The 24,931-nt window shown below is 44.8% G+C and overlaps 1 protein-coding gene across 6 annotated transcripts in view; it reads right to left on the reverse strand.

The window, feature by feature from the left end:
* PKIG (cAMP-dependent protein kinase inhibitor gamma) overlaps positions 1 to 24,931 on the reverse strand; it is a 109,893-nt gene that overhangs the window by 31,931 nt on the left and 53,031 nt on the right. For 2 of the 6 annotated variants that reach the window (XM_067012345.1, XM_067012343.1), the window contains one exon: positions 9,129 to 9,218. The exons of 3 other annotated variants lie outside the window; for them this stretch is intronic. The gene's annotated coding sequence lies outside the window, so the exon portion shown is untranslated. Of the gene's footprint in view, positions 1 to 5,281; positions 5,447 to 9,128; positions 9,219 to 24,931 lie in introns of all 6 variants that reach the window. One more of the 6 variants, XM_067012341.1, reaches the window with a different exon arrangement.

Below are 24,931 nucleotides of genomic sequence, written 5' to 3' on the forward strand. Positions count from 1 at the left end.
AGGGAGCTCACATTTGAAATCAGAAAGGGGAGCTAGAGGCAAGCCAATGAATAAAAACACTGGCCCTTGGGAGTAACAGATTTTTCCAACCCCTTATGAAAAAATTACAGACTAGGAGGACTATTCTATGCCAACTCAGAGAGAAATTTTGCTCATATACTGGTATACAGCTGCTGAATAAGGGAAGGAAAATCCCCTGCATCACCAGGCCCCTCCATCATTTTCCTAACCTTCCCCGGATCCTAACCTTCACCCTCTTCTCTCTTCCTTTCCCCTCTAGGCTTTAGCCACACTGCCTCCTTTCACTTTCCCCAACATTTCACAGGCTTTCCCGGCTTGGGCCTTTCACCTGTGTACCTCTCCCTACCTGGAGTATTCTTTTCCACCCCCAGCACCCTCTCCCCCAACCCTAGGCATCACTGACTCCTTATCTTGGTTTAAACACCACATCTTCAGGCAAACCTGCCCCAACGACACTCTCCTCCACGTCCATCACTCATCCTGTTTATTTCATAACACCACCATTAGCTTACATTCCATGTAAGCTTCATGGGAGGAAGGACCATGCCTGTTCTATGTAGCACTGTCCACCTACCACCTTGCCCAGTGTCTAGCAGATAGGAGGTGCTCAATAAACATTGGCTGAATACATGAAAGATTTACTGAAGCGAACCAAAGTCTCGGCTTAATCGCTACTCTCTCAGGCCTTCCACAGCACTGTCCCTCTCTTGGGGCACATAATCACACGTGTTAAGAGTCACCGAGTCTTTTTTCCTATCAGGCTGTGAGCTACTTATAAGTCTTACTTACCTTGGTATTGCCCATAGCACCTCGCATAATACCGAAAACACAAAGGGCTCTTTACAATGGGTGAATTCACACATATGTACAGGAAAATACAAAGGAAAGCCAGGGCCCCTAAGCAAGCGCAGATAGTGGTTTCTTCCCCCGCGGAGACCGCAACACAGAACACAAGCACCTCTGAGGTACGCAAACAGGGACTCTGCCTAGGGAGAAATTAAAACGAGCTAAACTCCAGATGCAGCCAGTGTGCAGGTGAGGGGATGCGGGCATAAGCATGGACTGCTGATGGGAGCTTATACAGGCTGACGCTTTCCAGTGGCAAACCGGGAACGTGTGTCAGAGATCTAAAAATGGTCATGCCCTTTGACCTCGCCATGCCTTAATTTGAAAATCAGAGAAGTGAAATCACTGGGTGATGATTTAAGTATGTTTTTCTGTACTGTCTCGCTTTTCCTTCCATGAACATGTTCCAATTTTGTAAACTGAAAAAAAAAAAAGCCACAATATACATGTTATAAAAACAAACCAACAGAAAACTGAGTGGTGATTTCAGACGACAGAATCACCCATCCCTCGAATTCCTTACTGAACGTGGGACAGCAGATTCAGGGTCCTCTAAGGTGGGGCTGCTGCATTTTGTGATGAGTTCCTTTCTTTCCTCTGAAGCCGAGGGGGATAGGAAGGTGCTGGGGGTGAACGCTTCGGCAGGAGCGGCTCCCACTTTCCCCTAATGCGAGTGCTGGCAAAGCTCTGCACGTCAGGAAATGGAGGGCAGCGTGGGGGTAATCAACCCAGCTCAAGATCACGCCCTCCGTCCACCTGCTGATCCACTGTAATTATTCACTCACCCAACCTGTCCTCGCAATGCCCTGAGAACTGCACCAGACCAGAGGCTGTCTCACAATCAGCCTGTTCCTCTAGCCTCGTGCTCAGTACCCATCAGCCCTCAGCAGGTTTACTGAACGTCAGAGACCACAGCCATAAAGTACTAAACATAATTACTGACCTAGCTCCCTGGGACATAATAAGAACGCATTAGCAACCAAATACTTCATTTCTTTAGTGCCTTGAAGGTCCATTATTCGGTTTGGAAAAGCCAAGTTGAAGACCAGCAATTTCTTGGAAGATCAGAGACTTCTCTTAAAGTTAGGAAATGTTGGCCTCCTCCGGTCAGAGCGGATGTGTTTTCATCTGTGATTCGGAATGGCTCAGCATGGCAGCTGACTGCAACTTCCGAAAAAACCACTCTTTGAAGGGGCAGTTTTCAAAGTTTTCATGAGGCATTTCTGAAAGATTTCCAGGAGGTAGTGAGCTCAGCCTTGGGTCATGATTAATGACTTGTTTCCAAGAACCTTAGATTTTCCACGTCTGTCTCCACTTAGGAATCACTTCCGGCCCCTCGTGAAAGCACTCAGCAGAGTGAACTGGGTGAGCTCAGCGGCTCGCCACACTCAGAGAGTAACACCTGCCACCAGCTTTCTCCTTCAGTGGCCGGGCCAGGGACCCTGGGTCCCAAGACAACAGTGCCACCCACTTCAGCTTTTGGCCTCATCAGTTAAGTGGGTGACAGGAAACACTGCTGAGGCTTGGATTAAAAAGCCAGCATGGCAGATCCAGGGCCCAGTAGGGGATGGGGGGTCGAAACTGAGGAGTTCAGAGATAACTTCAGGCTCCTCATGCAAATGCTATCCTGTGACTGAGGGGGCAGGTGCCTGTGACGTCAGCTAACTTTCTCTTTCTGGAAACCATAACGCAGCTAATCCTGAGCATGTATTTTTGGACCAACCAAGTGCATTACAAGCTTTATCCTGCTTTGTCCTCATGGCACCTGTCCGAGGTAGGTATCATTGTGACCTCCCACTTTTCAGAAGAGAAGCACACTCTGTGAGGGGGGTAATCTGTTTGAGATGGCTCAACTCCTCCTCGAACCCTAGAGTGTCTAGAGTGACAGGGACTGGGGACACCAACCAGCCCGGGGACCACAAATGCAAGTGCCCACAGGGGCCAAAGGCCAGGCAGGGAACTAGAGAGCGCAACAGACTGGATAAGCATTCGAATTTAAACAAAAATAAAAACCCAAACCAGGTACCTTCCTTCCGGAGTATCACCTCCTCACGACCACCTTAGGAAGAGGGACGACTTTTTTAATCAGCCAAAGTCTTGACATCCTGGGTGAGGCCGGGATGGAGGCCCGGGCCCTCCTACTGCCCACGCCCAGGGGTGCCACCCTGGCAGCAACGGTCCACTTTCAAAGGGCTTAGCTGCTGGGGGAGTTATGCTTCAGCTCTCAGATATGCTAAGGGGCTTCACGAACCCTCCAGTTAACCATGATCTTAATCCAAACAGTTTTAAATACTGCATCTTCCTGAGGGTTAGGGTCTCTGATGGCCTTGAAGAGAAAAAAAAAAATCCCTTAGATTGCCAAGAGCTGGAAACTCGGAAACTCGGGAGTCCAACATTTGACAACTAATTTTGCTTTTCTTTGTACTTTGGCTCTGGCACCCTTTCCCTGCAGCAGCGCAGGCTGTGTCTCGGTGAGATGGAGGAGGGAGGGGGGCAGGAAAGGAGATTTCCCCTCCTCTTCTGCCTCTCTTTTGCCAAGCTAGGGAGAAGGACAGTGGGCTTTAAGTTAAAATTGACTATGATGTGTCTTCTGTGTACCTGTGTGCCAAGTTCTCTACCAGGCAAGGAGGTATAGTGACAGAGGAGACGGTGCATGTGGTCTAGTGGAAGCAGTGAACTGATGTCACGCCAAAAACCATGCAAGCACAGCTCAGGTATGACACTCCCTGGTGGTCTAGTGGTTAGGATTCGGTGCTCTCACAGCTCAGGTGAACACTAGGAAGGAGTTCGCAATAATACGGGAACGTATAGTGGCGATTTACCCTGTTGACGGAGTTAGGGAATGATGATACTGACCACCTGGTGTTATGTGAAAGGATGAGCGCAACGCGGGGCCTGGCCCTTAGCAGGTGCTCAGCACCGTTAATTCTTTGTTCTCCTCCCTCCCCAGGGTGCGTGCACACCACCCTGAGATTTTCTCCTTCAGAAACACAAAGCCTGACAACACTTTCATCAGAAGTAACTTAACATTGCCTGTTTTATGACCTCTTTTAATTCTCCCAGAGGCACCAGTATTCACCCACTCCAGGATCCTGAAAACTAAGGGCATTTTGCTCCTCAGGCCCTAAGGGGTCTCCTCAAAGGGGAGGATTTCAGTGGTTCACTTCAAACGGAACTTGGGAACAGAGCTGACCCTTGAGCAACACAGGGGTGAGGGGCACCAACCCTCCGTGCAGTCGAAAATCCAAGTATAACCTTTACGGTCGGCCACCTGGATCATGGGTCTGCATCCATGGATTTATCCATGGATTTAACCAACCGCAGATCATGTAGTTCCGTAGCACGTATTTATTGGAAAACATCCGCAGAACAGTAGACCCTCGCAGGTTAAAGCCATGTTGTTCAAGGGTCAACTGTAAAGCGATCATCTAGTTTCACCCCTCACTTAGGTACAAATGAGGAAACTGAGGCCCGGAGAGTGAAACACTTGCCCAGGCTTCCACAGTTTCCTCGGGTGGCCCTTCTGTTATGTGGTGGCTCTTGTTTTTTTAAAGCTGACGGCTTTCTTCTTTAACTGTGATTTTTTTTCAACTATTTTTACCTGCTAGGAGGCTAGGTGGAGCACACACAGCACCTGCAAGCCTTGTATCTCAAGCCACCTGAGAACCCTCAGCCTGGCACCCACTGGTACCACCCCCTCCCTTCCTCTCTGCACAGAGTGGCTCCCTTGGTTTAAAATCCTGAAGACAGAACCCAACAAATAAAACGCCCAAAGACTTTCATGTTCTGTTTATTTTCTAGGAATAAACAGCACATTTTTTAAAGGAAGCAATAAAAAGATCACAAAGCCAAAGTTAACGATTTCGATCTTGGAGTTTCCTATGCAGCCACTGAGGCATCAGGGCACAAGTGCTGAGGTAACTTCATGAAATCTAATTGAATCTGTATCTTAAATTTAAAATACCAATGTTACATTTAAGAGGGGAAGATTATTGGGAATTTTCATTTGCAGAGATATTTCTCTCTACAATGTTTAAGATTTTTTTGCACCACCTTGGTAATCAGAAAAACAAATTAATAAAGATTTTCCAAACACCAATTTCTAAGGGAGGATTTATTTCCTCACCTATATTTGGGGCAAGGAGCTGCTTTCGAAGTTCTACGTACTCTGTCAAAGTTCTTTGGGTTACAAAGTAAAACAGCATTTGACTGGAGCCCATCTGTGAGCCTTGAGGCTCAGACTCTAGCCCTAGGCAGTTTCAGACAAAGCCATAATTTTCAGAGCAATAATATATCATAATATAAGAAATAGACACTTTGTGACCAACAGGCTGGAAAGCAAGCTCTCCAGAGAGCCCTACCTCCAAGCCTGCTTCTCCCTGGGGGTGGCAACAGAGAAGAAAGTTCTACTTACAAGAGCAGAGAGTTCCTTCAAAGTCCAGTGGTCCTCAGTCAGAAGGGAAGGTCAAATTTAAGAAGCCAGCATTCAGAACGCCTCCCTTCCGAGGATAAGCAAGATTAGCAGAGCGGGCCAGGGGTGCAGGCAGGATCTCTCGTGCCCTCCCTCTCTCCGCGTCTCCTAAATGAAATGCACTTCAAGGTTTTAGTGGGTGTTTCCCACGTCTCGGGCCAAGTAAGTCCCCATTTGTTGTAACCCAATGCTCAGCCTGATGATGTCAACCACTCAGCTCCCTTGCTCAGTTTCCACCTCTCCGTCCACAGCAGAGATCCATTTCCTTTGGACAATGAGCTGTGGGGGCTGTAACTGCATCCCGGGCCGGCACATTTGCCTAACATCCTTCCTTCCATTTTCAACACTGCAGCCTTAGTGACAAAAGGCTTCCTATCCACTCCCTGGGCCAGGGCTCCCGGTGTAAATCCCTTTGCCTCTTAGTCACTGCTGACCGTTGGCTTACCTAGTTTGCCGTGCTGTGGTCTAATTCACTTCTTTGGTGTATAAGCCACTAGTTAGGGTGGGGAGCTGCACCCCAACTCCGTCCCTCCCCCCATCTCCTTCTTCCTTCTCAATTTTCCAAGTTGTCAGATTTCTCCCTAAAGTTTCCTCGGTGCATGCTGGACAGAGTGCATGAGTCTGTCCTTCACCGGGGGAGATGCCACGTGCCCACGCCAAAGGCTCAGAAAGAGCCCTAGTCTGTTGCCTGGGGAACGGGGTTCTGGTCCTGGTCACACTCCTGAATGAATGACCTCAAGCAAGTCATCTCTCTCTCTGGACCTCCGCTTCCCCATCAATGAAATGAGGGCTTTGGTGTCTTCCACTTCTAAAATTCAGTGACGGACGAGCCTATCAACAAATGCAACATAAGGAAGTTTACTACAAGGTGGCTGACCACACGCCTGAGGGAGGGAGGAACCCTGGAGGGGTCCAAGGCTTCTGGCTCAAGATGCCTGGCTCCGCTCAGCCTCCTTCAACCCCCTTTCTGGTAGAGCTGAACTGTTTCTCTGGGAGAAAACCCCCAAGAATTCACTGAACAAGTCCTGGGGACATGGAAAGAGGCAGCGTAAACTACTAGGTAAGATAAAGCAGCAAGAGAATTTAACTGTCCTAAGGGACTAACATGGAACAGCAGTGGTTACTAGAGATAATAATTAATCTCTTGCATTTGTAGAGTACTTGATAGGAAAGACAAAGCCTCTCTGCTTTGGTGTATAGTGGGAAGCAATGTGACATGTATAGTGATTATGAGCATCAATTTGGGAGCCAGGGATGTAGATCTGAATCCTATGTGACTTAACTCCTCTGAACTTTTTCTTTCTTTTTTAATTACAAAATGGTATACTAGGGCCTCCATTTTAGGACAGTGAGAATGAAATAACACGTGTAAGGGAACTGAAAGTATTTGGCACATGAGTGATGATAGATGGTGGCTCTTACTGTTGTACCTAATCTCCTCTGATTCTCATTTGAGAAGAATCAGGTCCCCAGGGAACTGCATTATTTAATCTCCTTTTCCTGAATAGAACACAGAGAAGTGAAGTGACATGCCCAAGGTCACACAGCTCAAGACAAAAAGGCCAGACTTGGAAACTGAGTCTTTTAACTCCTACTGAGGCCAGCACACGTGCCCACAACTGCCAGTGCTACTTCCCAAAATGGTTACTTCACCGAGCCTGGCCCTTAGTTCTAAACGGGATCATCTCCACTTCGAAAAACAGGCTAAGCTTCTTAAAACCAGTGGGGAAGGAGTGGGAAGGAGAGTTTTCCTGGGTTCAACCAGGCCTGAGATGGGGAAAGGTAGTCAATCTGTTAGCTAATAGGAAACACTTCTGGCTACTAGGTAAGAAGGGTGCTACCTGCTTTTCAGGTATGGCCTGAAACAAGTCTGGGTTTCAGTCACCCCTCCCCCACAATGGTGCAGATCTGATTTGCTTTAAAGCTACTTGGGACTAGAGCTCTACCGGGAAAGAAGCTATTTATATGTGGGAGGAAGGCTGTGGTAGTTTGTAACTTAACAAGAATTTTAATCAGTTCTCAGAAAACTCCGATGTTAAATCAGAAAAGGTCCAAGCAAATAGGCTATATATTAGGAGGGAGTGTGCCATTCTGAAGGCTTTCCCACAAGTTGGTCTGAGACTGTAGTGGAATAAAAAGAACACCAATCTGGTCACCCGCGGAGAGCAGCAGTCAACAGCCTGAAGAGACCTGTCCCTGGACCTTCTACCTGTGTAGGACCTTGGACAAGTTAACTTCTTTGTGCCTTGGTTTCCCAATGTAAAATGAGAATAACAACTGCATTCACTCTTCAAGGTTCTTGTGTGGCTTAAGTGCCTGGCACAGACTACAAGTTCAAAAATACTTGTAAAAATCAGCTGGCACATCCTAGAGAAAAGACATTATTTTCTAATTCTGACTCATTGTCACCACCCTCTGCCTGGAGGATGACGTGACAACGAATAAGGTCAAGAATGTCGGGAAGCCAGAGAAGGGCCCCGTGTTTCTCTAGAACGTCAGGATGAGTAGGGAACAAAGCCTCGGAGTGCTGTCAGGCGTGTCCTTGTGTGCTCACAGTGACACTCAGCGTGGAGGGCCTGGAGGTGGGGCATTGCTTGGCTGGGCCTTTATTCCAGAAGTCTGAGTGGGCGTGAGGAAATGAAGCCCGTTTCCCGACAGGTCAGCCTACTGACATCACCCTCAGTGCAGTGAAGCACGTTTTGTTACTTGAACAAAAATACTAGTAAGGAGCCCATTCATAAAAACAAAGATAGCGTTTTCCTCGACAACGTGTATTTTGTAACACTCACCCTGCAGACTGAATAACTGTCCGTCTGTGACAGAAGCCATGAAGAGAGAACTGTGACAATACCAGCACACTCACTTTCTCCACTACTGACCACGGCAGATGATACACCCTATGGACTGGGGCCACGCTCTGTGCTGTAAGCCCCACTGGATGGCATCCTTACCCGAAGCAGCTACAGGAAGTGTTATTCACGGTCTCATCCTACAGTTGTGAAAAACGATGCGTGCAGAGGGTGACTGGCCTTCTCAGAGGGTCCCTGGAGTAAGTGACGGAGTCTGTGCTCCAAGCCAGGCTGCCTGGGGCCAGGCCTGTCCCCTTAAGTCCCTTACTGTACTACTGCCTTTTAAATGTTTCCCTGCAGGAAACTTGGCAGATCTACACAGCCAGCAAGATTGGCTCCATTTGAGGATAAAGGAAACTCTGGCAGCTTCAGCGTGCGGGGCTGGTCTGAAGGGCTCAGCCAGCCCCTTTGCCCCAAAGCTGCCTTTAATTCCCAGCCCCTCATTCCCAGTCCGGAGAGGGTCTCTCCCTCTGAATTTCCTTAGTACTTTATCTGTTTCTCTGAAGAAACTTACCTTTTCTCCTTTGAGGCATATTTATTTCTGGACGGATCTTATTCTGCTGCTAGAACTTGAGCTTCTTAAGCAAAAGCTCTGTGTCTAATTTATGAGCATTCTGTACATATTATGTGACATTAAAATAAGGAAATCCCAAAGTAACAAAAACTTGTACTGAATGTTTATCACATGCCAGATAATGTTCTAACTGCTCTATATAAATTACCTCATTTAATCTCGACAAGGATCCTATGACATAGGTATATTTATTATTTCCACTTGACACAAGAGGAAATTCCAGACACAGATCACCTGAGTAACTTGTTCAGCTGGTAACTGATGGCTATCTGTTGAAAGGAGTATGTGAATGAATAAATTCTGGCCACCACTACCCACCCTCTAGTCCACACACCTGCTGTAAAATACAATTAACTTTTCACCCTACCAAAGTTGAGTTTCAGCTGTCATGCCATTTCAAATGCACTTATTCCTTATGCCACACAGCTGGAAGGTCTCCATTTTTTTCCAGACGAAACTAATTGAGAAACATATGGACTGAGACTTAATAAATCAAAGTAGATTTTGTTTTCTTTCCAATTAGAATCATACTTGCTTATTGTAAAAAAAATAGGAAGATAGAAAAGAGCAGAAAAAAAGGGAGGAAGGTCATCCATCATTCTACCATCAGAAACAGCCTGTTAACCTCCTGGGGTATGGACCCAGAAAGAACGGCACCTACACTCAAAACAACGTTTGAATTCAGAAACTTAAGTCATTTGGGGGTGAGGGAGGAGTCAACCCCACAAAAGACGACAAATGTTTGATACATTTTTTTGGTTTTGGAGTACATCTGGCTGCCTTCTCTACAGGGTTTGATGTTCTGAGGCTCCACCTCCTGGTCCCCCCGTTCCCCGCCCCCCCACCCCGGGCTGCTGCTGATGCTGTGTGCCGGCTGCAGAGCTGGCAGGGGAAGGGAAGCCTGGTCCCTGTGAGAATGTACCTTGAAAATGGGGAGGTTTGCAGGGTACCCCACTGCCCCTCCCCTGCCTTTCTTAGCCGCCTTAGTACCTGCTTCCCACCAGCAAGAGGTAGGTTTCAGATTGGGGCAGTTATGGGAGAGATGGATCTCCACGCTTGAGTTAATTTTAAACAATCTTAAACTTGTTGATTTTTACAGCTGAAAAGAGCATGCAGTCTCCGCATTTTTGAGATGGGGAATGCCAGGCCCCAGAATGCAGGGGATTTCCTGCGGCTGCACAGCCTGGTGCTCCAACAGTAGGAAGCCCTTCTATTGGTTTGAGGCTCTCTCTGACCCTACACTTGAAACGCACATCTGACTGGCCCCACCCTCTTGTTTTGGTTAACTCCTCCTCGGCCATCAGATCCCAGATGAAACGTCACTTCCTTCTGGAGGCCTTCCCTCTGAGCCAAGGGAGCTCCCCCAGGTGTATGGGTCCCACGGCACCCTCCATCTCTCCTCTCATAACCCTTAACATACATTATTGTAAGTACGTTATAGGTGCTGCAGGCTCCACAAGATCGACAACATGTCTCCCTCGTTCACTGATACAGAATAGGAAATTCAACAAATATTTTCTAAACACACACACATACCCCGGATAGTCCAAGCTTGGGTTAAAGCAACTGTTTTATGCTTTAAAAAAAAGTATCGTGTCTTCTAAACTTCAAGTTGGGATTTCCCTCTTGTTGGGTAGGATCATTAGAGAACAAAAGATTTCATTCCAAATAATTTCTAAAAGACAAACAGTTCATAGAAGTATGATGACAGATAGAAGATGAAGTCTAGAGCATAGGGGCAGGAAAGCACCACTGGAAATGTGGAAGCCCAGGGAGGCTCTGGGCCTGGGGACGGCAAGCATCAAGAGGATTTGGAAGACGGCTCAAAATTAGGGGACCCACTGAAGGTCCTGTGCCAGTCAGCTGCCCACAACACACTCGCAGCACACAGAGGGTCAGGAAGCTCTGCAGAACCCCAGGCAAACCCCAGGCCTTGCTCTTAAAAGGAAGCTTTTATTACTGATTACAAATGGCAAAAAGAAAAAACTATCATAGGGCATCTGAGGAAAACCAATAGCATGACAGAGACTGAAATAAAGAGAAAATAGACTCCATCGTGGGAAAAAAGAGTCAGGCAAATGAAAAGCTTTACAGAAAAATTCTTACATCTTCAGAGAGATTCTGAAGATACTGTGTCCATAAAGCATAAAATAAGCTGACAAAACTGGGCTCTTATAAATTAACAATATGAATACTGAAATGAACAATTCAGGAGAAGGGCTGGAAAATATGAAAAGGAAATCTTTCAAAATATAGGGAAAAAATATTCACAGGATACAAAAGGATCTTGATCTAGAACAACAATCCAGGAAGTTCAATGTCAGACTAAACAGAAATTCCATAAAAAGAACAGAATAGAAAGGAAAGGAAAGGAAAGTACAACAGGAAGTCATCTAAGAAATCAAGAGGAAAATTTCCCAGAGCCGAAGGAAGACTGCATCTTCCAACTGCAAAGCTTAAAATGCACAGAGTATGAGAAAAGACCACACCCAGACATAGTGTCCTGACCTTTCAGAATTCATAAGGAAAAAATACTACAAGTTTCTAGAGAGACAGATTATTTCAAGAGAAGAGAATCAGACTGGTATCAGACCTCTTGCCAGCAATGCTGGGTGCCTGAAGAAAAGGAGCAATGCTTTCCAAGGGAAAAGTTCTAAAAGAAAATGATTTGGGACCTAGAATTTATACTCAGAAAGGCAATATAAAGACATTTTCAGAACTGCAAGGACTTAGAACAATTTATCACTCAGGTACTGTTTTCTCAGTAAACTTCTGGAGGAGAAGTTTACCTAAACAAGGGTTTAAACTAAAAAGTAAGATTTTTTAAAAAATTTATTTTTGTAATTAACTTACTTTTATTATTAATTTATTTATTTTTGGCTGTGTTGGATCTTCAGTGCTGCCTGTGGGTTTTCTCTAGTTGCGGCCAGCAGGGCTACTCTTCATTGCGGTGCATGGGCTTCTCATTGCAGTGGCTTCTCTTGTTGCGGAGCACTGGCTCTAGGTGTGCGGGCTTCAGTCGTTGTGGCACATGGGCTTCAGTAGTTGTGGACTGTGGGCTCTAGAGCGCAGGCTCAGTAGTTGTGGCACACAGGCTTAGTTGCTCCGTGGCATGTGGGATCCTCCTGGACCAGGGCTTCTTAACCACTGGGCCACCAGGGAAGTCCCCAAAAGTAAGATTTTGAAAAGCAAGGATCTAATAACAGAAGTGAAAGGCACAGGGGGAGGAGGGGGAGGGGAAGGAGAAGGGGAGAGGAGGAGGGGGAGGGAAGGGGAGGGGAGGAGGGTGAGGGGAGGGGAGGAGGGTGAGGGGAGGGGGGGAGGGGAGGAGGGTGAGGGGAGGGTGAGGGGAGGAGGGTGAGGGGAAGAGGGTGAGGGGAGGGAGGGAGGGTGAGGGAAGGGGAGGAGGGTGAGGGGAGGGGAGGAGGGTGAGGGGAGGGGAGGAGGGTGAGGGGAGGAGGGTGAGGGGAGGGAGGGAAGGGGAGGGGAGGGGAGGGGAGGGGGAGGGGAGGGGGAGGAGGGGGAGGAGGGGGAGGGGAGGGGGAGGAGGGGGAGGGGAGGGGGAGGAGGGGGAGGGGAGGGGGAGGAGGGGGAGGGGAGGGGGAGGAGGGGGAGGGGAGGGGGGAGGAGGGGGAGAAGAAGGTAGCTTTGGGACCTGGCTGACTCAAGAGCCTAGGAAGCGTCAGTCTGATTCAAGCAGGAGGGTGGAAGCTCCAGGAAAGTAGGATGGGACTCTGACAAGCCTGCCAAAAACTGTACTGAAAGTCTACGGGAAAGATTCAGCACGACGGAACAAGGAAAACTAAACATGTTAAAGCAGAAGCTATTGTTAAGTCCAGGAAAACCGTCAGAAAGGAAAAATAATTAGAACCTTACTGGCTCAGTGGTAAATAATATTTACAGTGCCGTAACACTGAAAAACAGTGAATACGAATTTAACCAAAAACTGTGGTGCTGGGAGAAAAGGGTAAAGGAGAAAAGAGTGAGCAGGGCTGTGGTGTTTATAACAAGGCTAAGGCCTCATGTGCCATCCTAGGAGGTCAAGAGGCAGTGTCTAAAACTGATGAATAAAGAAAGAGCGGTACGGTTCTGTGAGGTCCTTGTTTGGATCTCATTTGAAAAATAAATTTTTTGAGTTAATTGGAGACCTCTGCTAGTAATAGGGATTATTATTTTATTGTGTAATAATGGGAGTGTAGTTATGTTTTTTTAAAAAAGGAGTTATTCTCTTAGAGATACATGCTGAAGTAATTATTGATGACATGTTGTCTAGAATTTATCCCCACATTATCTATGAGCAGGGGGGAAATGGCCACAGCACAGATGAAACAAGTTTGGTCACGATTCTTGAAGCTGGGTAATGGGTGGTACATGACGATCTGTTATACTATTCTCTCTAGTACTGTATGTTTGAAAATTTCCATAATAAAAATTTTTTAAAGACAGAAATAGCTGCATAAGCATATTACTTAGATATATGGAGAGAGAAACACTAGAACAAAAAACTAACAGGATCAAAAGTGTATGCTCTTGGGAGCAGGACAGGAGGGAAGGGAAAAAAGGGGTGGAGGCAGGGGACAGCTGTTTTCTAGCGTCAGTTTATAATGACATTTGACCTTAAAAGAACAAAGCAAACCTATGTGCATGTGCCATTATGAAAAAAACAAGTTTAATTTTAAAAAAGTAATAGAGGTAATATTACTTAGAGAAATGGAGATAACCACCAGAAAAGCTAAAAGCAGAAAAATTAAATGGTTGCCTCAGGTAAGGGGGTAAGCAGCAGACTGATGCCTTTCTGGACTCGTAGTTTTTTTTTTTTTTTTTTTTAATGATTTCATGATTACTTTGATTTTTAAAAATGTTATCTGTTTTTATCAGTTATTGCCATGAGTGTTTAGCAGGGCCTTTTGGTCATCCTGACATCTACAAAATGAAGCTGTTTCTCCAGGTGAAGAATCTTAAACCACCCAGAGTGAATATCTCCACATGAAATGTAACAGTAACTTATTATTGCCATTTATCTATTATCTACCATCTGCCAGAGCTTTACATATGTTATTTCTAATCTTCACAACACTCCTGCAAGGCAGGTATTGACATTTCCGTTTTACAGATAAAAAGACTAAGGCTGGGCTTCCCTGGTGGCGCAGTGGTTGAGAGTCCGCCTGCCGATGCAGGGGACACAGGTTCATACCCCGGTCCGGGAAGATCCCACGTGCCGCGGAGCGGCTGGGCCCGTGAGCCATGGCCGCTGAGCCTGCGCGTCCGGAGCCTGTGCTCCGCAACGGGAGAGGCCACAACAGTGAGAGGCCCGCGTACCGCGCGCGCACACACACACACACACACACACACACAAAAAAAAAAAAGAGTAAGGCTGAGAGGCACTGGCTCATCAGCTTGAGGCCACAGAGTACAGAAGGCCAGGCTTGGGAGACCCTTTCCACTTTCCCACCTCCCCTTTACAGTCTACTGTTCGGTACAATCCAGAAAGTACTGTTACATCCATTTTCTCTTCAACTCTACGAAACAGGATTATCCTCACTTGACAGATGAAGAAACTAAAGGTAAGAAAAGTTGGGTAACTTGCCCAAGAATCCAGGTTTCCTGATCCTAATCCTTTACTTGCTACCATCCCTGTCCTCTATCCTCTCAACAGCTAAATGTCAAGATCTTCATAGCCTCCAAGGGCATTTGACATGATGAATGTAGCTGAAGCAGGAATTTTCAGAGAAAGAGACTTACTTTTTCCAAGGGACATATAGTAATAAACTGTGGAATGTCCTCAGTTGCTGTAATGTCAGCATTTTGCTCAAGTCCTCAACGGGGCTTTTGAAATGTTAGTGGCCTGCTTGCCTGGCATACGACAGGGCAGCTGCTGGCTTGGCTGTTCTGATTAGCGTGCTGCTCTTCTTGGCTCCAAAAGAAAGGAATGAGTCGTGTGTGCTTCTGCCCTGAAAAGAGAATGTCTGTGTCTCCTAAATCGACTTCAGTCAGTGGCCAGGTGGCCCCCTGGCTTTTTAGAGCTGCCAGGGATCTTAGGTCTGGGCTCCTCTAGAGCAGAGGCAGGTCTGTAAAGCTGCTGGATGGGCTGGGTCAGGGTGGGAGCCAAAGGTGGGGAACTGAAGGGCCTGAGGATGTGGCCCACAGTCATCTCAAGCCCTGGGGACCGGGGTTGCTGACAGCAGCCTAAGAGTAGGGCGCAAGCATGTGGTGTGAGATGCTGCTCCCCGGGCTGCTCTGGCATCTGAACAATGGCCAAGCTTCCAAGGGGGAAGAAGCTGTTTACTTGAGTTCAAACTATTTATAGCACCAGCAATCTGCACATATTTGGATGACAAATTTCTGGGCTTCAAGTGAGCGGTGCTTTGCTCCTGGACAATTTCACCAAACACATTCCCTCCCCACGCCACCCCCAGACCCCCCTCGCTAACACATGTTGCCCTCAGGATGTTTTATTTAAGTTGCTGAGTTTAAAAAGATTATAAAAAGAAATTACATTTTAAGAGCTAGTGACTTTTAATCCATTTGTCTATGAGTTTAAGCTACACAATATTATTTTCTTTAAGGCTTGAATCAGGCATTAAATTCTAATACATGTGTATGCTATAAACAAATACAACTGAAATGAAAACAGTACCTGAATGAGGTCTGTAATAACACAGGTTACGTAGCATGATAAAAGGCTTCACAGAACAGATCCACAAACAATATGTAATCATATAGGCATTCCAAACAAACAAATGAGGTCTTATTACCCACCGTTTCTGGAAGCAGTTGTAGGGTCCAGAGCTCAAGGCCCCCTCCCCTGACCACATGCCATAGAGGAGAGGGTTTGACTATAACAGAAAGATGTGCAGAGCCCTCTGCATAGTTTTAACTCACAGAAGGTATTATACCCTTGCCAACAAATTCATCTGGAAAAACCAGCTTATCTCTAAACGCTGCCTGTTTTTATAGCAAAAGCAATGCTTCATCAGCCATCTCCTCCGAGCCAGGCACTGCCTAATTCCAAAGGGGAAAAGTGGCGGTTAATCAACATGTAAATATATTGGCTAAAACACTGGTGGCTTCCAGTCCTATCACACAATGCAGGCAGGAAGTAGCACAGAGAAAACGGGCAGGAAGTGAGAAGAGAGCTTCACAGGATAAGGGGTGATGCTGGACAATTAATTTAGGGAGAGGGAACAGAAGGGATTCCTCAAAGGGACTAACTTGTTTTCTTATCTTTTCCCCCTGCCTACGAAGCTCTTTAGAAGACAGACAGAAAGGTCTCTAGGATAATCTTTTGATTAACTCCGCTTTTTAAGATCAGGAGAAAAGTACTGGTGAGGGTGGAAGAATGAAACATGTCTATACACAGAGGGAATGTAAATTATTTCAGAATTTTTTTGCAGGCCAATTTGTCAGTATTTGGTCCATATATGACCCACAATTTAAAAATTTTGTTTTAAATTGAAGTATAGTTGATTTACAATGTTGTGTTAATTACTGCTGTACAGCAAAGTGATTCAGTTACATACACACATATGTATATATTAATACATTCTTTTTTAAAAAATATTCTTTTCCATTATGGTTTATCACAGGATAGTGAATGTAGTTCTCTGTGCCATTTAGCAGGACCTTGTTGTTTATCCAGCCTATATATAAAAGCTTAGATCTGCTCACCCCAACCTCCCACTCCATCCCTCCTCCCCTAACCCCCTCCCCGGCAAACCAGCAGTCTGTTCTCTATGTCTGTGACTCTGTTTCTGTTTCATAGATAGGTTCATTTGTATGACCCCAAATTTTAATGCATGTAATTTTGATCCCAAGATTCTACTCCTAGGAATTTAAAGACTATCTTCCTCATTCAGACCTTATCTAAAATGTCACTTCCTGAGGACTTCCACAACCCAACCACCTAAGGAAACGCCCACCTACCTATCATATCACTTTCTTTTAACTGTCTGCACAGCACTGTCCTTTTTCCTGTTCATTAATTTGTTTACTACCAGCCTTTCACTGTTCCCTCCCCTACTCCCACATTAAACTGCCAGCTTTGTAAGAGCAGGGACCAGTCCGTCTAATATACTGCTCTTCCTATGTGTTGGATACTAGCCAGGGACATTCCATGCGTCATCTCATTCAATCCTCACAGCCAGAGGTTTCTGTTATCAGCCTCACTTAACCTAAGAACAAACTGAGGGACTTTCTTGGTGGTCCAGTGGTTAAGACTAACTAAGCCAGCACGACGCAACTACTGAGCCCGTGCACCCTGGAGCCCACGCACCACAACTAGAGAGAAGCCCGTGAGCCACAATGAAGAGCCAGCGTGCCACAACAAAAGATCCCGTGTGCCACAACTAAGGCCTGATGCAGCCAGATGTAAAAAAAAAAAAAAGAACTGAGGCACAGGGCACAGGTTGAGTCTAGTGAGTGGCCAGCAAGCCAGAGCGGGGATGTGAACACTGGTGTGCCTGACTGCAAAGCTCTAAACTATCTTTCTCCAAATGAACCAAAGATTCAATGTGCTTAATTTTTGACCAAGAGATTCCAGTTTTGGAAATTTATCATGTGGAGATAAACATACAAGAACACATAGTTAGATGTATCTTTATTTATTACAGATTGCTTATGGTAGCAAAAATTGGAAATAAGTTTAGGCAAGTCACCAGTTAGCTGTAAGCCTCAAGTCTGCTTTTTGGTCAAAGGGCCCCATCTCAGAGACACTGTGAGGATTTAACGAGACAATGCACAGTACCTGGCTCCTAATCACTGTTTTGTTGTTATTATTACATGCATTTAAACCTCCAAAAGGATATACAATATACCAAAGTGTATATTATAATAGAGGCTGTCTCTGGACAGCAGGATTACAGATTTCATTAACTAAATGGTATAATTCCACATTGTTCTAATTTTTATAAAATGCAATTAGTGTTATACTCTTCAAAAATAAATATATTACTATCTTCTTAAAAGAAGATGGAGATGGGACTTCCCTGGAGGCACAGTGGTTAGGAATCTGCCTGCCAATGCAGGAGACATGGGTTCGAGCTCTGGTCCGGGAAGATCCCACATGCCACGGAGCAACTAAGCCTGTGTGCCACAACTACTGAGCCTGCACTCTAGAGCCTGTGAGCTACAAGTACTGAAGACGGAGCACCTACAGCCCGTGCTCTGCAACAAGAGGAGCCACCGCAATGAGAAGCCCCCACTCACCACAATTAGAGAAAGCCCGTGCGCAGCAATGAAGACCCAACGCAGCCAAAAAATAAATTTAAAAAAAAAAAAAAAAAAGAAGATGGAGAAAATAAAGTTGGAGGAACTTAAACAGAGGAAGAAACTCAGTTTATGGGACAGAAAGGGAAACTAATTTAGTAGATTTGAAAATAAGAATGTTCCTGCTCTTTTGTTCTATGTAAGAACAAGATCTTCAATGTGCTTATAGATCTTGTCTCATTGCAAGGACCTACATTCACAGTGATGTGAAAGAAATCCTTAATAAGAGTACAGACCTACAGAATTGATTAAAATGGCCTCAGGAAATTTGAGAAGATGTTGAAATATATATATATATATATATATATATATATATATATATATATATATATATATATATATATATATATATATATATATATATATATATATATATATAAAGAAAAAAAGTCTTTATAACCATACCTGCCTTCTAAAGAGAAAGACTCCTTTCAAATGGAAGGCCCTTTGGCTGCTGATCATCTTTTTGGGTTCAGCCATGCAAAAAAAACAACAGAAATAAAAGCTGAAGGCTGCCAAGTAGCTCTGCACAGCAATGAAGGTGAACAGGAATTCTAAGGGAAGTCTGCAAGGAACAGAAGAAGGAGAAGAAGCCAGCAAGATGGCGGAGGTCTGGATTTTCTGCCATGAGACCCCCTTCCGGGACTCTCAAATCATGAGCAAAGATGGTAACACTTAAAAATGCTCTTTGTGGGTGTATTCTTTGCTCTTGATGGCATCCAGGAAGGGACTGCGTTTCAGTTATGAGCTGACAGGTTCAGAAACAGAAAGAGGAGGCAGAGATAACCAGGAGAACATGAGCGACACCTTCACGCCTAAGGCATCTACACAATTTTGGTGTAACTTTGGACCTCTACAGGGCATGAAACAAGGGGTCACGCTAATCTGATCTAGATCTTAAAGTGCTAACACACCCAGGTTATACAGGGTTTATTTATCAAGTGAGATCAATGTACAAATTGATACGTGTTGTGTATGCAGGAAAATATGTAGGGTAGAGTATGCCACACAGTTGAAAAGCTTTCCACAGTTTCCTACTTATTTTTGGTCACATACTCCTTTGAGAATGCGATGAAAGCTAAGATTCTGCTCTTCAGAAAATGCCTGTCAGGACTTCCCTGGTGGCACAGTGGTTAAGAATCCGCCTGCCAATGCAGGGGACACGGGTTTGAGCCCTGGTCTAGGAAGATCCCACTTGCCACAGAGCAGCTAAGCCCGTGTGCCACAACTACTGAGACTGTGCTCTAGAGCCCACGAGCCACAACTACCGAAGCCCACATGCCACAACTACTGAAGCCCGCACGCCTAGAGCCTGTGGTCTGCAACAAGAGAAGCTACCGCAATGAGAAGCCCACGTACCACAACAAAGAGCAGCCCCCCGCTTGCCTCAACTAGAGAAAAGCCCACGCGCAGCAACAAAGACCCAACAGAGCCAAAAATAAAATAAATGAAAAAAAAAAAGAAAATGCCTGTCTTCCAATGAATCTGATTTCAAGGGGTTTGTGGGAACCCCTGAAAGCCCTCTCTGGATCCACAACAGGTCCACAGACCAAGTTCAAGAATTCTTGCTTTAGGGAAACCACAACGATGTTGATGGACATTGCTTGTTGTTGCCAATGGGGATTCACAAGCCACCTTGCAGTTTGCAGGAGGCATAAGAACACTGCCAACGTTCATTCATTTATAAACATTTGTTGGAGACCTAATACCCTAGGTCCTGACGGTATACAGATAAAATGCAATGTGATCCCTGTACTCAGGGAACTATCATCAACTGAGGGGAGGAAACAAGAACACAGACCACTACAATAGGGCGGGGTGAGGCACACAGTAGGTACCTTTCAGACTAACCTCGCCCCTCAACTTCCTTTTTGGCTCCAGGGTTTACTAATTACAAATGAAACAACAGGTGAGAATGACTGACATGAATACTGAGGACAAGCAGAGGAGAGCAGCACAGGGCCGGGACACTGGGGCCATTTAAATGGCCAGCTGGCTCCTCTGTGGACTTGGGATTTCCCTCTGTGTCTGTATAAAAATACCCGCCCCCCAAAATCAGAGCTCTTTCCCTTAATAAACAGTAACCATGGATTTTTTTTTTTCAATGTTACTTTAAGAAAAAGGAATGAACAAATTCAAAGATTCTTCCGAAAAAGTCATCTATGCTAAGAGAAGCCTAGGTCCACGCTGCTGGTTTGCTTTGTTAGATCAGCAAATATTCCTTGGGCTCGGAAATAATTATAATAATTCCTGATATTTGCACTACATGGATACTTTCACACAGACTGTCTCATTTTTTCTACAAAACATCTTGTCACAGGTTATTCCCACTTAATAGAAGAAGAAATGGAGGCAAAGAAGGGCAGAGTGACTTGCCTACGGTCATTTACAGTTTTTAAGTTCTGCAGCCAAAATGAGAATACAGACCTACCTACCTTTTCCTAAACTCAGGGAAAATGACAGCAATGACAGAAACAGGAAGGTCAGGAAAGGCAGCAGCCTTGAGGGATAGAGTAGAGAGAATATTTTACTGTGGCACCTTTTAAGTATGGGTGCTGAAATCAGATGGACTTGAGGGAAAATCCTGGCTCCCTTACCTACTTACTAGCTGTGTGACCTCAGGCAAATCACTTAACCTCTCTGAATTCTGGTATCTCATTTGTAAAACGAAGAAAATAATAGTGTCTATCTTATCTAAATAAAGGGAGGTGAAAGGAAGAACAGGAGGTAGAGTGATGTGGAGGCGTGATCATTTCTTCATCTTTCACAGAAGGAAATTAAAGGATACAGAATGAGTGGATTAGGACACTGGCCATTTCAGCCAATAAGATGGACCAAATATCCTGAAACCTTCCTCCCAAACACCTCAAATGATGGATGCCATCACCCTAGCACATATGTCAAATGCATGGCTGAGCTTAAAAGTGAGCATGGGAAGTTTTCTGAGGCCAAATAAGCATAAGTCCAGTGAGACAAGCAAGCACCAGAGCCTTAAAGACATCTGCAATTCTAACAATACAGTGCTACCTATCAAAGTTAGCTGTCTAAAAAGACAAATGAAGAAAAATACAGATGTATGTGTATATATCTTATTGAGAATTTTAGAGGTAACCCCGCAATTACTAAAAACCATTAGAGTAAAAAGCAAGTGGCTTTCATGAGAAAGCCTGGGTAAGTAAGTGGGGAGGGAGGTTTTTAAACTGTTTTCTTTGTATCTTTCTGCCCTTTCTGGGTATTTATTTTTGTGTACATGTATTACTTTTATATTTTTGTTAAACTGGCAAAGGAAGGAAGGTTGGTGGAATTCTGCCATTACCAACCGTAATAAATAATGTTATAAATAACATAAACATAAATTTCAGAAGAAAAAAAATGAATCTTATGATGACAGGAGTAGGTATTCTGCTTTAAATGTGCCTTATCAGGGCTTCCCTGGTGGCGCAGTGGTTGAGAGTCCACCTGCCGATGCAGGGGACACGGGTTCATACCCCGGTCTGGGAAGATCCCACATGCCGCGGAGCGGCTGGGCCCGTGAGCCATGGCCGCTGAGCCTGTGCTCCACAACAGGAGAGGCCACGACAGTGAGATGCCCACGTACCGCAAAAAAATTTTAAAAATAAAAATAAAATAAATGTGTCTTATCAAAGATTTCTTTTTAATGATAATACCCAGCGTTGTGGAGCTATGGGAACATGTATCAATAGGTAAGGATGGAAACTTTCCTAAAAGGCCATTTGACAGCACATACTGAAATCCTTAAAACTGTACATGCTCAGGGTGGGGTGGGGGGGTGGACATGGAAACTGTACTTTCTGCTCAATTTTGCTTGAACCTAAACCTGGTCTAAAAATTAAAGTTTACTAATTTAAAAAAATGTACATGCCCTTTGACCTGGTGGTCGTTTCGTTTCTAAGAATTTATCTTTGAGGACCTCCCTGGTGGCACAGTGATTAAGAATTCGCCTGCCAATGCAGGGGACACGGGTTCAAGCCCTGGTCCGGGAAGATCCCACATGCCGTGGAGCAACTAAGCCCTTGCATCACAGCTACTGAGCCTGAGCTCTAGAGCCTGCGAGCCACAACTACTGAGCCTGTATGCTGCGACTACTGAAGCCTGCACGCCTAGAGCCCCTGCTCTGCAACAAGAGAAGCCGCTGCAATGAGAACCCCGTGCACCGCAATGAAGAGTAGCCCCCGTTGGCTGCAACTAAAGAAAGCCCACGTGCAGCACCAAAGACCCAACGCAGCCAAAAATAATTTAAAAATAAATAAATTTTTAAAAAAGAGAATTTATCTTTGAGAAGGCATTATGGATGGGTGCAAAGACTTGACTCAAGGTTGTTTACTTCAGCACTGCTCAGTACAGTGAAGAACTGAAAACAACCCTAAAAGTCCACAATTAGGGAGTAGCTAAATAAATTTTGGTACATCTATAGAATGTTGTATAGAATATTCTACAGAATGGAATATTATGCAGTGATAAGTGATGCTACAGAAGCATATCTAATAAAACATGAAAAAAGTCTCATTTTAATGTTAAGGTGTATATATAGTAGGGCCTCATGTTTGTAAAAGGGAAAACAGTATTCTGCATAAAAAATGGATGAAACTATTAGTAACACTGCAGGTAATTTTAATTTTCTTCTTTCAGTTTATTGGCATTTAAAATTTTTTCTGCCATCCATTATTTTTGTAATAAAAATATAGTATTATTTCTATAAAAAGAAAAAATGTAAAAAGTTATTTTTAAGTTCCTTAGACAATACATTCCAACTGCTACAAATATGCATACACTGTGACTGTGAATGAAAGAGATATTTACAGTTATTTATAACAGTGAAAAAATGGAAATAGTCAAAATATCAAACACACTGGCCACTAAAAATAATGGAGAGAGACATGAGGCATGCTCTGTCAGGGCCCTTCCCCTGCCCTCTACCCGCCTGGCCTGGACCAGAAGGTGAGTTGCCAGCCTGGGCCTGGCACAGGGGGCGGGCACTGGGGTCACTCCCACATGTGGAAGATGCACAAGAAACACAAGCCAGACCAAGACCTGTAGAAGGAGTAGGGAGAGGAGCACTGAAGCTGTACCAGAAGGTGTAGGGGGGGGAAGTCTCCAAGCTCCTTCCAGGTTCCTCAGCCACGACCCAGGTCACCTCATGACAGGAATGATCACGACGAGCAAAAGGATAGAGAAAGGAAAAGGAGAAAGACTGGAGGGAAGCGGGCCCTGGGAAAGGAAAATAAAATAGGTGAAGAAAAGGGATTTTTAGAAAAGTGAGACAGATGGCAGAGTAATGAGGCAGGACCTGTAAGACGGAAGTACCCTGAGTGGCCTCTGAGATCCTTAGGCAGAGCCCTGATTCGAAAGCTTTGATGAGACAACCACAGAGAAGGGACCCGGGAGCTTTCTTCCCATTTCCCATGACTGATCGTATTGCTCCTGGCAGCTCGATGATACTCAGACATCCAGTGGATTTTAGTACAATGAAAGATTAGATCAAGGACAAGGCTATCAGTCCTTAGAACTAAAGGTAACTTCAAACTAACGTGCACCACTGCCATGATTTATAACAAACAGAGCCTGTTTATTTAAGAGCTGCAAAGAGGCTACTGTGTCCACAGATGAAAATTCTTAGCCAGGAAAGAATTCCAGGCCTGAAGCTGTATGGTCTTTAAAAGAGAGCAGACCTGCAAAAGATCAAAGGGATCCCCCTCTCCTTCTTGCGGAGGACAAAGGCTGTTGGCTGAGAGATAAGAAGACTCTGTAGATACTTAGGTTAAAGTTTTTTAAAGTCCCGATAAGGAAAACAAAAAGAAAGATGATACACTTGAAGATAAATTTAAAGGCAACAAATGAGAAAGGGAACAAAAGCAGACAGGCTGCTTCTGTGAGAGAAACTACAGGAAGCTGACCAAAAAGCCCATTAACAGTCAGTTTGAATCTGAGAAAATTAGATGCGACAATAACACTGAGACTTCTCCATCCCATGGACCCCCATGATAGGAGAAGCAGGCTACTGCCTTGTAAGATGGGGAATAAAACCAGAAGACTTCAGTGTGGACTGAATATGTTACATGTGGTCAAAGAAGAGAAGAACAAAGTTCACGGCCCCTACAATTCTTATGCACCAACTACTAACTCCATGTTTACAAATATCAGCAAGAATGATTCTGATTTAATTGACTTAAGTGATAGGAAAGACAGATCTTCTAAGGACTCTTCAGCATCCATTAGTTTCTGGCCATATCCCAAGATTATCCATATGTTTCTTGGACTTCTGACAATAGAATTCTCTATGAACTGAAGACACTGTTTTATCTGAAGCTGAGAGCTAAAAGGGACACTTAACAGAGCAAAAGGCAAAAATAAAATAAAACACATTTTAATTACAGAAATAGAGCCAAAAGTTCCTTTGTAATCAAGGAACTAGATCTAGCAATCAAGCAATCTAGCAATCAAGACAGGCTCACAACACTGAATGTACTAAGCAATGCTGGCACTCCAGGTGAGGTTTTTGGCCGAAGGGGCTGATGTCCCAAGGGAACCGTGTTGAGTACATAATACTACTTATAGAGCTCCAAGAGGCCCAGAATGAATGTTGCAGCACTGACTGCCTGTCTCAGTCCCTTAGGACCCCCTTGCACAGACAGTATCTCCCTGAATAAGTAACCGATCATCTTAAAGAACTTGCTCAGCAAGTAACTCCTTTTGCAACTACTCAAATCTCTGTAGTGCAAAAGCAGCCACTGAGAATGTGTAAACAAATGAGCGTGGCTGTATTACGATAAGACTTTATTTACCAAAACAAATGGCAGGCCAGATTTGACCTGCAGGCCAGAATTTGCCGATTCTTCATTAGAGGACGGGATACTGGTAGTCAATGGCATGCAATGTTGCAAGAGT

Source organism: Kogia breviceps, chromosome 14 (assembly GCF_026419965.1).
Source record: "Kogia breviceps isolate mKogBre1 chromosome 14, mKogBre1 haplotype 1, whole genome shotgun sequence".
Lineage (NCBI taxonomy): Eukaryota > Metazoa > Chordata > Mammalia > Artiodactyla > Physeteridae > Kogia > Kogia breviceps.